The following is a 14,226-nucleotide window of genomic DNA, read 5'->3' on the forward strand; positions in this document are numbered from 1 at the left end:
CATATATTTTTTTTCTTTCAGTTTATTTATATGGTGGATTACATTGATAAATTTGTGTATGTTGAACCATCCCTGCATCTCTGGAATGAAGCCTACTTGATCATAATGGATAATTTTTCTAATGTGTTCTTGGATTCGGTTTGCCAGTATTTTATTGAGAATTTTTGCATCAATATTCATGAGTAAGATAGACCTGTAATTCTCTTTCTTGATTGGGTCTTTGTGTGGTTTTGGTATCAGAGTAACTGTAGCTTCATAAAAGGAATTTGGCAATGACTCTTCTGTTTCTATATTGTTAAATACATTAAGGAGTATAGGTTTTAGCTCTTCTTGGAAGTTCTGGTAGAATTCTGCATTGAAACCATCTGGTCCTGGGCTTTTTTTGGAAGGGAGATTTTTGATAACAGTTTCTAGTTCTTCACGACTAACAGGTCTATTTAGATCTTTCACCTGGTCTTGGTTTAGATTTGGTATATGGTACTTATCTAAAAAAGTGTCCATTTCTTTTGCATTTTCCAGTTTTGTGGCATACAGGCTTTTGTAGTAAGATATAATGACTGTCTGAATTTCCTCTGTGTCTGTGGTTATGTCCCCCTTTTCATTTCTGATCTTATTTATTTGCGTGTTCTCTGTTGTTTAATTAGTTTGGATAGGGGTTTGTCAATCTTGTTGATTTTCTCCAAGAACCAACTTTTTGTTTCATTGATTCTTTGGGCTGTTTTCTGTGTTTCCATTTTGTTGATTTCTGCCCTCAGTTTGATTATTTCCAGTCTTCTACTCCTCCTGGGTGCGTCTGCTTCTTATTTTTCTAAAGCTTTCAGGTGTGCTGTTAAGTCCCCAATGTATGCTTTCTCCGTTTTCTTTAAGTGGGCGCTTAGTACTATGAACTTTCCTCTTAGCACTGCTTTCATCATGTACCATAGGTTTGAGTATGTTGTCTCTTTATTTTCATTAAATTCAAGGAAGACTAATTTCTTTCTTAATTTCTTCCTTGACCCAGGTGTGGTTCAGTAGTTGACTGTTCAGTTTCCATGAGTTTGTCGGCTTTCTGGGGGTAGCATTGTTGTTGCCTTCTAACTTTAATCCGTGGTGATCTGATAAGACACAGGTGGACACTGATATTTTTTTGTATCTGTGGAGGTTTCCTTTGTTTCCAAGTATGTGTTCAATTTTTGAGAAGGTTCCATGAGCTGCAGAGAAGAAGGTATATTCTTTCCTATTTGGTTGGAGTGTTCTATAGATGTCTGTTAAGTCCATTTGATTCATTACCTCCAGTAATTCTCTTAATTCTCTATTAGGTTTCTGTCTGATTGACCTGTCCATTGGAGAGAGAGGTGTGTTGAAGTCTCCTACTATTTGTGTTTGTGGTTTGATGTCTGCCTTGAGTTCTAGTAATATTTCTTTTACATAAGTGGGTGCTTTTATATTAGGGGCGTAGATATTCAGGATTGAGACATCATCCTGATGAATTGTTCCTGTTATGAGTATAAAGTGTCCATCTCAATCTCTTCTGATTGATTTTAGTTTGAAGTCAGTTTTGTTAGAAATTAGTATGGCCACACCTGCTTTTTTTATAGGACCATTTGCTTGAAACACCTTTTCCCAAACCTTTACTCTGAGTAGATGCCTGTCTTTGTGGTTGAGATGTGTTTCTTGCAAACAGCAGAATGTTGGATCCTGTTTTTGTATCCAGTCTTTTAGCCTGTGCCTTTTTATAGGTGAATTGAGACCATTAATATTAAGTGATATTAATGACCAGTGGTTGTTTACTCCAGTTATTCTTATTGTTTTTGGTAGTAAAGTTTGTGTGTCTCCCTTCTTTGAGTTGTGCTGGTGAAGGGCCACTAGATGCCTGAGTTATTGTAGGCAGTGTTGCCAATGTTGGATTCCTTGGGTTGCAATTTTCTTTCTATTACTTTCTGTATGGCTGGATTTGTGGCTACGTATTGTTTAAATTTGTTCTTATCCTGAAATGTCTTGTTTTCTCCATCGATAGTGAACAATAGCTTGGCTGGGAATAGTAGTTTGGGTTTGCATCCATGGTCTCTTAGTTTCTGCAGTACCTCTATCCAGGACCTTCTGGCTTTCATGGTTTCCATAGAGAAGTCAGGTATAAGTCTGATCAGTTTACCTGTATAAGTTACTTGGCCTTTTTCCTTTGCAGATCTTAATATTCTTTCTTTAACCTGTATATTTTGTGTTTTGATTATTATATGGCGAGGGGATGTTTTTCTTTGATCCAGTCTGTTTGGTGTTCTGTATGCTTCTTGAATATTCAAAGGAATATCTTTCTTTATGTGGGGAAAGTTTTCTTCCATAATTTTGTTAAAAATATTTTCTGGGCCTTTGAGCTGTGACTCTTCTCCTTCTTCTATTCCTATTATTCTTAGGTTTGGTCTTTTTATTGTGTCCCATATTTCCTAAATGTTTTGTGATGAGAATTTGTTGGCTTTGCTGTTTTCTTTGATCAGTGCATTTATTTTCTCTATGGTGTCCTCAGAGTCTGAGATTCTTTCTTCTATCTCTTGTCGTCTATTGATTATACTTGTTTCTGTAGGCTCTGCTCATTGACCTAGATTTTTCATATCCAGCTGGTCCTCAGTTTGTGTTTTCTTTCTTGCTTCCATTTCAGTTTTCAATTCTGGAACTGTTTCCATTACCTGTTTGATCATTTTTTCTTGGTTTCCCAGGGTATCATGTATGTATTTACTCATTTTTTCAAACTTTTTGTTATACTTCTCATCCATTTCTATAAGGGCATTTTTTACATGTTGTTTAAGGGACTCTATTGCTTTCATAAAGTCATTTTTTCCCACTTCTTCTGTGTTAGGGTGTTCAAGTCCTTCTGTTGTAAGATCATTGGGTTCTGGTGTTTTCGTGTTGTTTTTCAGATTACTGGGTGAATTTTTGCCTTGGCGCCTGCCCATCTCTTCCTATCGATGCTATCTAATGGGTCTTTTAAACCCGGATCAGGTTTCCCTGCTGGCCAGGGGCTCCTCTTACAAAATGCCCTCGCTCTGTTTCCTGGCTCCTGCCGGAAGCCCAGATCCCTCTCATCCCTCAGAAGGGTCTTCAGGAACAGGACCAGGCTCCCTGTTTGCCAGAGACCTCGCCAACCAAAGGCCTACGTCTTTGATTTGATTGTAGTGGGGTGATCTGCTCTCGGTGTTGCGCACCAGTCCCTGCCGCCTGCGGCGTGCATCTGCTGGTCCCCACCGGTCCCCGCTGCCTGCGGCCTGCGTCGTCTGCCGCCGCCTGTGTTGTCTGCCAGCACTTTCCTTCTTATGTTCAGGATATTTGTAGGAGACATGGTGTCATGGGATTAGACAGTTGGCCATTTTTAGATGAATAATCAGCCTTGTTCGTGTCCCCTCTGTCTACTTGATTGTTAAAGAAGGTGAGGCAAAAAATAAAAAAAAATAAAGCAAACGTAAGCAGTGGCCTACTGAACCACAGAGCAGGACAAAAATCTCACTGCAAACATCTTCCATGCAAGCAAGAGTGAAATGCACACACTTGGGAAAGCGCAGGGCTTGGAGTCTAGCTCTCTGAGAACAGACGCTGGTGTTTCCTCTGCTGCATCTTAACAGAGCCATTAGCTTCTAGAGGGTTTTGTTGTTGTCATTTGAAATTTTTGATTTTGAAGGTTTCTTTCCCCAAGCTAATTCCCCAGTCTGCATCACTGTTCCTTTGGATTGACCTGTGTGAACCAAGACAATCAACCTTCTGTGTTCTCACGTCAAATAAATATCAGCAGCGTACTTTTCCCTTTGGGCTCTATAGGACATAGCCACATGCCCCATAGGGTAGGAAGAAAGAAAGTCTCCCACATGGGGAAGCTACAGAAGGTCCTGGGGACCTTCCCCAAGGTGTCATGGACCAGAAACTGGAGGATTCTGATGAAGAAATGGTAGTCTTATAACACAAGCCACGCAAGTTTTGAAAGGTTTTGCCTTGAATAACACGTGTAAATTGTGTTCATGTCCAAACAGAATATAGAAGTGAAGAGCTGACCTAGGAAAGATGGTAGACTGAGCCTGGGAAATACTAGAACCACCAGTTAATCAAGAAACTCTTCCTGTGCATCTGTGACTGGAGCCTTCTCTTTCTGTGAACAGAGTACCTGCGAAGAACTAACTATGTAGGGTGCAGTTATCCTGGTACTTGAAAGTTTGAAGCAGGAGAATGGTGAGGCCAAAGCCAAGTTGGACAACATAATGAGACCCTATCAGAAGAGAAAATTTAAAACAAAGCCTGAGAATGTAGCTTATGGGTAGAACACTTGCCTGGAATGTATATTAACCCCTAGTTTTGATCCCTAGCATACACACAGACACATACACACATACATACACACATGCAGAGTCAAATATTAATGAGTTGGAAATATGGTAATAGGATAACTAGCTGCCAGATAAAAGGCAGTGACATCTGGATCTTGGGAATGTGGAATAGGCCCTCCAGAGACAGATTTTATGTGCAATGGAAAGAAAGCAAGATGGAGCTTCTGGCTCAGGTAGGGAGGTGGTAATAATCCAGAGAGGAGGAGGTTGCACCTTCAGGTCAAACCAACACATTCATGGGCCTTTGAAACCCTCTCCTGGAATCACATTGATGCTGGGCTTTGCTATGGCTTTGTGCCTTGGTACACAACCAGCCATGATTCAAATTCCTGTGCCCCCTTCGGTACCCCAGATCTGTAGTGTCGGCTCCACCCAGTCTCTTGGTGTCACCTCGTTTCCCATCACATACACTTGTCACCATATACTGATGGAGGAAGGTCATTGGTTAATTATAATAAAGAAACTGCTTGGCTCTCATAGGTTAAAACATAGGTGGGTGGAGTAAACAGAACAGAATGCTGGGAGGAAGAGGAAGTGAGCTCAGACTCAACAGCACTGCTCTCTGGAGAGAGATGCCATGCTCCCCTCTCCCCGGGTAGACGTGATAGCTCTGCTCTCTTAGACACTTGCGATGAAGCTCCAACCCAGGATGGACATAGGCTAGAATCTTCCTGGTAAACACACCTCGTGGTGCTACATAGATTATTAGAAATGGGTTAAGAGGCTGAAACTAATGGGCCAAGCAGTGTTTAAAAGAATACAGTTTGTGTGTTGTTATTTCGGGGCATAAGCTAGCCAGGCGGCCCGGGTGCTGGGGACGCAGCCCTGCCGCTCTTATTACTACAATATACATATGGTGGCTTCCAGGGAGAATGTACTCAGTGCTTAGTCCTCTTCCTGTTAACTGCATCTTTATATCAGGGGTTGGGAAATCTCTGCAACCCACCAAAAGCCTTTGGGAACTAAATACAAAAATAAACCAAAACTCTGGAACACTTGGTACTAGAGCACACTATGGTGGTGGTGGTAGTGAGGCAAAGTAATTTCTCCTCAGCCATCGAGAGCTCCTAATTGGGTGGACCTCTGTAACAAAAGGCAGGTAGGGAGAGGAAAAAAAGGACTTATTTCTTAAGAGTGTAAGTCACTTCATATGAGGGATGCCCCAGTAAAAATCCACTCAGATTTAAACACCACCAGATGCAGCATCTCTAACTCCAGTTCTTCTGCAGGAAAATGACAGTAGAAAGGAACAAGGTGTCAGGATCTCAGAGGTGGAGCACTGCGGCAAGGTCGAGATATGGGCACACTCCAGCGGAGCAACAGGGGCTTGAGGGTGTCCCTGTGCCCCCTCTGGGCAGGTTCCCTGTGAAGGCAGAGTGTTTGCCTGGTCTTTAGGTGAAGAGAGGGAAGGTAAGAAAACTATGCCTTTTTTTCCTGCTTCTTAATTGCTCAAAATAATTGGTGACCAAGCCTGTTTTTTACAGTGAGAAAAACAGAGTCCCTTTACATGATGAGGTTTCCCCACCACCCTCAAAACAATGCCAGTAGGCAGAAAAATGGAAAGAATAAGGCAGACGCTGAGATCAGGAGCACATGGGAAAACTAAGGCTCTTCTGACTTAGAACTGCCTCATCGCCAGCCTAGAAGGAAAAGAGGTTGATCCTCCCCTTTCCCCAGATAAGAACTCAGCACAGTGATAGGAAAGGAACAACACCTGGTGGGCATGGGTTGGTACCTCCCCTCCCAGGGGTATTTCTCAGGTTCAGACATTTTTATAAAGCCGGGCGGTGGTGGCGCACGCCTTTAATCCCAGCACTCGGTAGGCAGAGGCAGGCGGATCTCTGTGAGTTCGAGGCCAGCCTGGTCTGCAAGAGCTAGTTCCAGGACCAGAACCTAAAAGCTACGGAGAAACCCTGTCTCGAAAATTCAAAAAAAAAATTATAAATACATAAAACCAAAACCTAATGTCGTGTGGAAAGCAAGAGGTAGAGATGGGTGCTAAGCTTCTGGGTTGTACCTCTATGTCCACCACATTTTACCCAGGCACACTCACTGCTCCCGACTTTGCAGGAGAAACACCCAGTGCCACAGAACCCGTCAGTGAACAAGCCAGGGCTGGAAGGCAAAGTGCTCCACTCTAGTCTCAGTGGTTGCTTCTCTTGTTTTGAGGAGACAGGTTGAGAAAGGATATTACGCTGTTGCCCAGGCCAGCCTCAGGCTCACAATCTTCCTGTCTCCACCTCTCAAGCGCTGGGATTGCAGGCATGTGTCATCCTGCTAGGTTATTCCACAGATATCAACTCTTGGGCACACTAGAAAGGACAAAAAGCATGGGGAATTAAAATGGAATTTCTTATCGAGAAGGAAAAGAAGGGACAAGAAACACGTGGAGATTTAAGTCAGCTACCATTCTCTTTGCTCTCCTCATCTTGGCACCTGCCCCATGGTGAAGGGAGCATTGCTGTGCCTGAGGGTCAGCGAAGGGCACTGTAAGGAGCCTATGATGGTTGCTGCTCCCCCCCCCCCTCCGCTTCACTCACCCAGCAAGCCCTTCCTGGCGATCCGCCTGGGGGAGGAAGCAGCAAGAGCTTTAAGATTTACAATCTAATGGGAGACACTGTTTCTTGAAAGCTACTTTTATGTCATCCTATGCCTCCCAAGAGGAGCTGGAAACACAAATCAATAAAAATGACCGAAATTAAGAAGTCCATGTGCGTGTCACCCTCAGCCGTGGTGGGAGCTGTCTCCTGCCTCCACAGCTCTTCCTCACCTCCAGCCCCTCTGGCCCCTCCCTCCCCAGCAGCCTTTCAGTGCATCCTCGAGCCCACAAAACAACTTTCCATTCAAGGATTCAGAGGCGAGAAGACAACTTGGGCTTAGCACAGCCACAACACAACCTCCAAAGCGTGTATCCCCAAGCCATAGCGTTTCAGCAAAGAGATGTGATGCCCTCTCTCCATTCCCATTTTATTTATAAGCATTTTGCTGCAAAGTGGGTGGAACTGCCGAGCTCCATGTCACAGCCTGCAGCACAGCAAACTGGCTTCTTCTGAAGCTCATAATGTGATAATTAAACTGCTAACAGGCACCTTAGTGGTGGCATTTGCTGAAGATGTGAAAGCCCTCTCACAATGGCACCTTTCTGAACGGGACTCATCAGCGGAGGTAGAATGACCCGTTCGTGGTTTATTTTTCTATATATTTTCTTCCATGAGTACATTAAATTTTTATGTGGAGTGAAATGGGACAGGACTTGTTTCCCTTCCACTGCACAATGATTTATTACCCAAAAAAGACCGCAGAACTAATTAGCAGAGTAATTAATTAATATAAATTTGCATATTTGCATTTGCAATTAGTGCAGCCGACTGATTAGTCTGAAAATGAGAAGTTTGACTCATTAGATGTTAGTGTCTGCTGGACCAGAAAGCGGCTGCCAGATGAGGCGGAAAAGGGTGGAATAAGCATGTGTGTTTCCTTTGTTAGAAGAAGGGAGAATATGCTCAAATATCCGGGGCCAGACATCAGAGTTTGCAATTTAAAAAAATAATAAATTATTTGCTTCCATTTCTGCTACTCAATGTTCCTTGCCCTTTTGCCTACAGCAAGCTATTCCTGCCAACCCTGGAAGTCACTGGACCCCTGAGAATGGCTCTTCCTAGTCCCTCAAAGCGGAGGGGTCTCTGTTGTTTGTGGGTGAGCAGAAAGACTGGCCCATTTTGATGTCCCTGGAATTTGACTCTTGCACTCAATTCAGTGGTCCTGTCAAAACAGTTCTACAGTGTTGATGAGGACCCTCAGGGGACTTGGAGAGTAGACTACCTTCCCTTCTGGGCTTCTTCTGACTGCTGCCTCTTTGTTCCTCCAGCTGATGACGGCCTCAAATCTCTCACCTCTAAGTAGACTGACTAAATCCATGTCTGCAGAATGACATGGGGTGAATAATCCATAAATATAACACATTGACAACCAGACACACAGACATCAAATGACAGCCACTAAACAACCGTAGTAAAAAGAACGATTTTGCTCCAAAATGTTCCTGAAGACTGGGAAACAATGGGAAGTAGCATATTGATTTAACTTTACTGAATTTATGTAGGGTGAGGATTCGTGGAGAGGGCCTTTTTTGTTTTTGGTAATAATGAGTATTTTTGAATTTAACTATTTAATAAAATATAATTTCATTTGTTCATTTTACATGTTCCCAAATTGAAATTAAACATGTATACATTCCTTGATGTATTCCTTGATTTCTTTACTCCATATAAAACGAAATTTTTGAACTGTATTATTAGTGCAATGCTATAGATAATTTACAGATGAAAAAATACCTGGTGTTTGTTAATCAATAAAATCCCTTTCAATGCCATTCAGTTAGCTATGTTGTACACCAAGCCTTGCCCTTAGGATCTGGAGAGATGTTAGGTAAAAGATACACATGGACTCTTCTTGTACTATACTTTTCAAGCTCAGATAATATCAAATAGCATTCACCAGCCCTCCTCTACCCCAAGGCAGGGGCTCTGCATTGTACATTCTAGAAGGTATCAATTCTTGATCGATGAGCTATATTTTAAGTGTGTCTCAAACAGTCATGTCTTAGAAGTCTCAAAGGTGACCAGACCTTTAAGAGAATAGAGCACAGTGGATGTTTCTTAGGTTATGGAGGGAGCTGCCGTTGGAAGGATAAGGGTAGCTCTTGTAGGAACCAGTTCTTCTGAGTGAGCTCAGCATCTCCATTGCTCTGGCTTTCAGTTTTGTGAACTGACTGTCCCTATCACACATCTCATCATTGTCCCCTGCCTTGAAGGGAGGCAGCCAAGGGGAGGGGGGACTCTCCCTAGAGACAGCACCATGCTGTTTGTACCAAGTCAGATCCCTTCCTTTATAAAGTTGGCCTGCCCCCTGTATTTCATCTTAGTAATGCAGAACTGTCCAACTCACACGTCTGCCTCTCCTCCAAACCTTGCTGAGACCTTGCCCTCTCAGCCCAGACGGTTGAAGGAGGAAAGGCTGTGATCATTTCTTTAGATCTTCACCTCATTTCTTAGACTGAGAACTTCTTTTGAAGACAGCTAACTTCTGTTTATATCTTTGTATCCCCAAATCTAGCATGCCATCCAGTACACAGGAGAAAATAAATAATCCTTGTGAAATCATTGCATGGAAGAATAAATGAAGAGATTTATACAGACATAACCTTGTCTAGAGATCTGCCTACAAGAACAGGAAAAGCAGTTCTCATGAAATCTAAGGAAATGTCATTCAAAAGGCCAGTGAACAAAATGGAAGTTTGAATGACACTTCAGTTTGAACTCTGTTTTGGAAGCTGCATCCTGTTGGTCTTAAGCCTCTTTGGATGTTTTGCTTTAAAGGGGGTCCTTATGTTTAACAGGCTTTCAGTAGCTACCAAATTATTAATTCCTTGTCAGTTTATACAGTTCAACTACTTGCTCCACATCCACAGGTTAGCACTGAGACCCAGACAAACAATCCTGACTCAACTGTGACTTACAGCTGCTCTTTAGTAGTTCCGAAAGAACTAGAACTAGTACGTGGAACTGGAAACATCTGTGAAGAATAAAAAAATGTAGCGGCAAAATTTAATATGGTATTTGAAGCCTCTCAGAGGAAAGCTCTTTCGTTTTGATTGGTTATCAATCAGCAGCATTTTTGTTTATCTGTTTCTTACATCACTTCCACCATAGACCAAATATTCTTCTATGCCCACAAGTGCCACTGGCCACTCCTGTATGGTAGGTGGCATTTGGTCAGGGTGAATTCTTACTTGCTGAGGCCACTAAAACTATGATTACATGCAACAATAGTAGCTGTTGTGTATATTAAAGTCTCCATTTTTCCCCAAATGTATTTAGATTGAATACCATACAATAAGCCTGTTTTTCATCCTCCAATTTTTGTGCACATGAAATTGCATTGGTAGTCACTCAGGTATTATATATCTATTGGTCTGTCTGTTTGTTTTAAATTTATTCTCCACTTACCTCCAAGAATATTTGAGGTAGCAATTGAGTTGAACATTTTTATACGCTTTGTAAAGCAATTCACCATCTAAAAAGATTCCTTGTTTCTTAACTGTGCCATAATACACAAGACAAAATATATTTTTATATTTGTTTCCTATAAACTGCACGCTTTATCTGGAACCGTAGTGGAGATATATTGAGAGGAAACCAGCCACGATAATGGGTGGCAGTACCTTCTGTCTCCATCACCAGAATAGAGGAAAATAAAGTCATATTTCCGAAAATGTACCACAAGAATAGCTATAATTGTCCATTCCATATTTGCTTGTTGAGAAAAGGAAGACTGATTTTTATATTTGTCTGAAAACACAAATTAGGATTTGCTTACTTGTCTACGCATCCATTGCCAAGTGGGATGTGAGGAAATGAAGGCTCCCCCTATCACCGTACTAGCACGGGACTTCTTTTGTTTGAGGGCTTGGCTGTTAACTTCTACTTCATTCAAGCAGTGACCAGAAATAGAAGAGGTTTAGCTGGGGAGGTTGCTCTGTATATTTAAGAAGGTTGGAAACCCAATGGGACACATAGCTCTGTTAACAGAACAAACTTTTTTGTGGCCTGGTAACTTAAACATTAATTTTTTTTTTAAGCATCCATTCCAGATCACTGGTCCATTAGGTGAATTATACACTTTGGTTATTTCAGTAAAACACTCTCCAGCCTTTTAGTATTGTTTCAAAAGGGAGGCAGGGATGCCCTTGTATGTCTGGAGACTTGAGGAGCTGCCCGGCCTCTGTGGTTTCTGGTTCCCTGGAACACTCACTGGCAGCTGATCCTTCTGACCACAGACCTTTCTCATTTCAAGAACTGTTGTGTGAATTCATCCCCTCTCTATCTTTCACAAACTATAAGGTTTAATAGCGATTAACACTAGACCACAGCACTTTCAAATTAACGATAGCCCTGCCAGTTCTAATTGGTATTCTAATTAGCCTAACCGATTCAACTAATTAAGAACATTAAACTTTTTAACAAAGGCTATCTTGCTTTGTGTGTTGTAAAATGGAATTTAAAGGAGGGGGGTAGGAAGGGGTAAAGAGGATGGGGGAGGAGTGAGAACCAGCTTAGATTTCCAGGATATCATGAGGCGAGGTAGTTGGGAGCCAATGGGAGGCTTCCTTTCTCTGGAAGCCTGGAAGCAGGGCAGAGGGTGGCCAGTGCCTGAGCTTTGCTGGGCAAAGGGTCCCGGCAGCCTTTACTTTCCAGCAGGGCAGAATGGAGTTAATGTAGTGACGCTACCCTTGGTCTCTGTGCCTGCTGAGACTTCTTAGAAGTGGCCTTAGGGACAAACCTAGGTTACTGGTTCACCATAAAGAGAAACTGTGAACCATGCAGTTTTATACAAAAGATGACCTTTGTCATAATGGAAAGGGTTGGGGCTGACTAACTTTGCAATTTCAAAGCGTGTTCAGTTGAAGATCCTCTGGTTTCAAGAGACTCTGTGCTTTGGCAAACTTGTCAATGAACCAGTAATAGTCATGGAGAGGCTGGCTGGGTTTACAGTGAGGCCCTAAATATAATGGCTTCCACGGCCCCTTTTCTTTCCTTTCTTCTTTCCTTCTGTACTTGCTCTATCTGTTAAGACTATGGTTTCTTCAAAATATATTCCAATTTTGGTCCTTTCTCCTGCTTTCTGGAGGAATTCCTTCTGTTCAAGGCCCCAGGGTCAAAATGTCAGGAGCCACTAAAGCTCAGAATCAGAGTCTGGACATGAGCTTCCAAAATATGGCGCCATGACATCAAAAGGACACAGGAGGCTGACAGTTAGCTGTCACCTTGAAGCTGTTCACAAGATGCTCAAGTGACAGCTTCCCCTTTCGCCCATAGGAAAAGCATCTTTACCCTTAGAGGGCACAGGGTGACAGAGAGGAATCTAAGTTCGCCACAGTTCACCACCTCCAACCTTCACTATCTGCCCCTTCTTGCTGTCCATGCTTCTGTGAACCTACTGGAAAAAAATATGTAGTTTTGCCTTTCTTTGGGTCTTTGCTTCTGAAGGCCCTCACACTTCATTAGATAAATGCATTCATATGTTCTGCTCTTGTTATTCTATGGTTTTGCTTTGGTTAATTTGTGTTCCTCTTGTGTTTTGTTTTTGTTTTAGAAGGGTCTCAAGAGTAATATACTGGCAACTGATGAGACATGTCTTCCTTCTTTTTAAATCCCAGGGAGCTTGCATTACCATGGGATGAAAACCTCCTTCATCTAGGACCTCAGGGTCTTCATTTGCTCCCCACATGGTGGTTCCTGGCTTTATCATGATCACCCAGAAAAGCTCATGAATGTCCTCATATTTACTTTGGTCTCCTCGAAACCTGCCCTCCACATGCAATGGCAATGGAACACCTCCTACATCTTCCACGTTGTTGCTGCCCATGAGATTGGGACATTTGAAACCCTTAGCATCACTGACCAGAATTTACAGTCTCATGTCCCCCACAACCCCTCCATCTTTCTACTCTTGGTCACTATGCTCCAGACGCAGAGCTTCCAGAGTGACCGAGAAGGGACAGAGTGTCCTCCCAGCCATAGGACCAAAGCAGCTATACTTCTTACAGAGAACCTAAAAATCTTGAAGGCACTGACAGGGTTTCCAATCAATATTTGCTAACAATTCTAAACTCTGGCAATAATCAAAATATTCCTGGTGCCAAAATAATATTATATTAGTGGTGGTGCTGCAGAGTACATTCTCTTTCATCCCTCTTCTCTGCCATAAAATTTCTGAAATCCTTGGAATCTCCAAAATAACTCGTTACTGGCAACAGAAAAGACCAAGGCAGTATTAGAGGTCTGGGATTCTCAGGCTAATTTCCAACAACCAGGAAGGCAGAGGCGCATAGGTTGAGTGGACCACTAATGCCCAATGGCATAGCAATCATTCCTGTGTGATGAAGTTTTCATAAACACTAAAAGCACTGGCTTCAGTGGTCTTCCAGAAGGCTGAGCACAGGCAAAAGTTCCAAGAGGACAATGAACATACACAGTGGGTCCTCTGCAAGCCCAGGAGCAGCAAACACCCTCAACAATCTCCTAACAGAAAAGTTAAAGGATTGTTTTAAACAACTTAACATCTGTGGGTTTATTTTGCAACTGAAGTTTATAAACTCAAAATATTGTTTAAATATTTCCGGTGAAAATCCACATAAATAGAGACATGCTCTAACGCTAAATGCACCCCAAATTTTGAAGACTATAAACAAATACTACAAAATACCTAGTAAACAATGTTTGTAGTAGACGCACGTTAAAATAGTAATTTGTCATTGTGGAACAAGTCAAATATTATCGAAATTGAAGTTACATATTTTTGTCTTGCTTTTTTAAGTGTGAGGAAATTTTAAGTTACACATGTGACTCAAATTGCATGTCTATTGTAAAGGCAAATTCTAAATTCTCACCTTGGATGCACCGATTTCTGTCTAGAGCAAAAATTCACTTGTTTTTGTGTACACAGAACTAACAATGTTATCTTTTAAAATGATTGAAAGTATCAAAAGAAAAAACTTCAATCCATAATTTTGAAAGCGAAACCTCGTTTTAATGCTAATAAATCTCCATTGGAAAATAGTCACTCTATATATTATATCAATGTCCTAGTTAATGGTGTTATTGCTGTGACCAAAAGCAACTTGGGGAGAAAAGAAATAGAGTGTGAATTGATTTGGGCTCGGAAATCCGAGACAGTGAAAAGAGTTAGGAGCCTCTGAAGATGGAAGCCTTGCTCCTCAGAGACAGGATCTCCAAATAGCACCTTTGCTATCCAAGATGAACATGCTGGAAATGCAGAATCCCCTGCCTCAGCCAAATCACTATTCCATTGTCCCAAGAGC

Source organism: Microtus oregoni, unplaced genomic scaffold (genome assembly GCF_018167655.1).
Source record: "Microtus oregoni isolate MIOR12 unplaced genomic scaffold, Mior012 000062F_ref0000492, whole genome shotgun sequence".
In the NCBI taxonomy this organism is placed as follows: Eukaryota; Metazoa; Chordata; class Mammalia; order Rodentia; family Cricetidae; genus Microtus; species Microtus oregoni.